Source organism: Rhagoletis zephyria, unplaced genomic scaffold, assembly GCF_001687245.7.
Source record: "Rhagoletis zephyria isolate East Lansing unplaced genomic scaffold, Rhagoletis_zephyria_1.1 Rzeph_scaffold_04285, whole genome shotgun sequence".
NCBI classification, from domain to species: domain Eukaryota; kingdom Metazoa; phylum Arthropoda; class Insecta; order Diptera; family Tephritidae; genus Rhagoletis; species Rhagoletis zephyria.
In genome coordinates, this window is record NW_016161368.1 from 21,239 (window position 1) to 24,338 (window position 3,100).

Sequence of the window (3,100 nt, forward strand, 5' to 3'; positions counted from 1 at the left end):
TGCACGCACCGGTACCTGGCGATCTGGTTGGCGATGAGCCAGATCTCACATCAGAGCTTTGAAGCTTTGGACGCTCTAGTGATTTGTTAATTCAGCGCTACGAAAACAAATAAAAACGTATGAGGAGAGGTCAGGGATGCTTTGCATAATATGCGTTTATAAGAAAGGCTTAGAAAGATGGGACAAGAATTTTCTCCCCCGCAAGAAAACTTGAATAGGTACTAATGGAACATAAATCGTTTCTAAGTACGGAAAGGAATTAAGTTTCCACCGGAAGAGCAAAAAAACTACTTTAATTTTCTTACCACATGTATATGGATCCCCTGGTTAATACCGATGCACCAAGATAAAGTTTGTCTATCCAACGTCTGTTCAGCTCCACCGTCCAAGGAAAAAGGAAGTGCTAGGCAAAGCTGACAGAAGTAGTAGGTCTGGACACAAGTACTTGGCGGTAGTTGTCAAAAGTTGGTAAAACTGTTTGCTTGATAAGAAATGAACACGGTTGCATGCTAAGATAAAATTCGCATGCGAGAAACAATACTGTTTGCGCAAACCGTTTAAGTTAGACAATTTTAAGCAAAAATAACTAATCTAATCGAACAAGCTTTTAAATAGGAGGTGTTTGAATTTCGTGAACGCTACAAAACGTATGGTCGAAATTGCTTGATTGCGAAATATATTGCTGGAAGTTCGAGTTCGATAATTGGCTTTTTTTGTTCTGCTTTATTGAAAGCCTTAGAAGCAAAACAAATTGGTAAGTCATTGCCGTTGTGGTTTTGGCTTAAAATTGCACCGCATCCGGTTTTAGATGCGTCGACTGTAATTATGAATTCTTTGCTAAAGTCAGGATACTGTAAAAGTTTGGAAGCCATCAAAGAAGATTTAAGTTTTTCAAAAGCTTGTTCACAGGAGTTATCCCATTTAAATTCTACATTTTTTATGCTCAAACGATTTAAAGGTGCTGCCAGAGAAGCAAAGTCAGGTATAAACCGTCTATAATAGTTTGCAAATGCCACGAATCTTCGCACTGCGTCTTTATCGCAAGGCTTTGTGTACTTTTTAATGGCTTCTATTTTTGTATCATCTGGCAGTAGACCTCTTGATGAGCACTTGTGTTCTAAGAAAGATGTTATATCTCTAGAATTTTTATGTAATGGAATTTGGTGAAAACCAGAATACAGATCCAGAGTTGAAAAATATTTTGCTCTTCAAAGGTTATCTAAAATGTCGTCTATACGTGCTAACGGAAATTTGTCTGCAATTAGTTTTTTATTTACTGCTCGAAAGTCTACACACATACGGTACGATTTTTGACCAGTTGGATCTTTTTTCGGTACTAAAATTAGAGGACTGTTATAGTTGGACTAGCTTTCCTCTATTAAATTGTTTTTCAATAAATTATCGACTTGTTTGTTTATTTCTTCGCGTTGTGAATATGGCAATCTGTAGTTTTTTATGTAAACTGGTGTTTTGTCTGTCAGTCTCAATTTTTGTTCGTAAAAGTTGTTCAGAGTCATAAGGTCGGATTTCAAGGCAAATAAGTCGGAATATTTTGAGCAAAGATCAAACAATTTATTTTTAGCATAATTGGGTACTTGTTTTTCTAAAAAAGATTTTAGTTCTTCGATGCGTTTCGGTTCAGATGTGGTTTCGTTAATTTTGTAAACGTTGAAATTTGTTATGTCTTCGGTTTGAATATTGAAATTTCTTACGTATTTCACTTCGTCAGTAGTGTTTATTAGTTTTAGCATCGGGTTTTTCGTGTCAACGATATATTTCGCTGTAAAAACACCACTACAAACTTCCTGAGCGTCTACAAAAACAGGGTTTTTGGATTTACCCAAATTAAATAACCGAAAAACTTCGCATCTAGGTGGAATTACTAAGCTGTCGGTAGTAGTACCGTCCAAAATTGAAACGCTGATCCTTTCTGTCCCGAAACCAATTTTTATGCTATCGGGTGCATAGTTGATTATGCATTTGTTTATTTTTAAAAAGTCTTTTCCGAGTATGCCGTCCGAAGGAATGTTAAAGCTGTCATTTACAACGTGAAGAGTGTGCGGAATGGAAATGTCTGATACTACCAAATTTGTATTTATTGTGCCTAAGGTTTGGACCGTTTCTGATGTTACGCCCGTGATATTAATAATGTTATTGCTGTTTATTGCGGATTTGCTTGTTAGGCTTGAAAATTTTATAAGCGAAATGTCTGCTTGAGAGTCTACTAAAAAAGTGCATTGGTTGTGAGTATCACTACAATTTATTTCAATGAAATCGGAATAGTTGAGATTTAGGCAGTAAATGGATTTTTCGTCTGTAAAAGTTGTTAGATGTTTAAGTCTAGCTCCCCCAGTGCTCGCGCCTGAGGGGCTTCGGCGTTTAAAGTCCGAACATTGGCAGAATTTCGTGTATTTGAACGCGTATGATTGTTATTTCTACTGCTTGAAGCCTGACTGTTGTTACTATTATTTTAGTTATTTTTATTTATTATTGTAGTTATTTCGTCTATTACTGAAACTATTATTCCTATTCTGATTGTTGTTTCGATAGCTAGTATTGCCGCTGTGCCTGTTTTAATTGCCGTTAAACCTAAAATTGTTATTGTGATATCTGTAGTTATTGCTGACTCTATAACCTCCTCGAAAATTATTTGCTCGTATGGGACGTGACCTAAAAGACAACACCTGCCGCTCTTTTATTATATTGTCGTGCTCCACAATCATCTTCGCTACAACATCTTTCGAGTCGCTGAAGGTTGACGATGCTAGTATCGACTTTACCATATCTGAACGGCTGTTGAGCCTACAAACATTTATTGTTTGCTCGACTGCCATCTCGTGAGCTTTCGCTTGTGTCATTCGTTCAATAATAAGCGAACGCTCCAGGGAGTCTGCGAGCTCCTCTACCTGTTTCGCAAAATCTGAATAATTGCTGTTATGCACTTTCAAAGCTGCAATTTTACCAGCGACAACTTTCGAGTTATCTGGTTTTATTTTGTTTGACAGCGCTTCTTTAATTTGACTAACTGAGCTTATTTGCGTTGGTAGGGACTCGCGAGCTTTACCTTCAAGTTTGGATTTCAAAAATGCAATAAATGTTG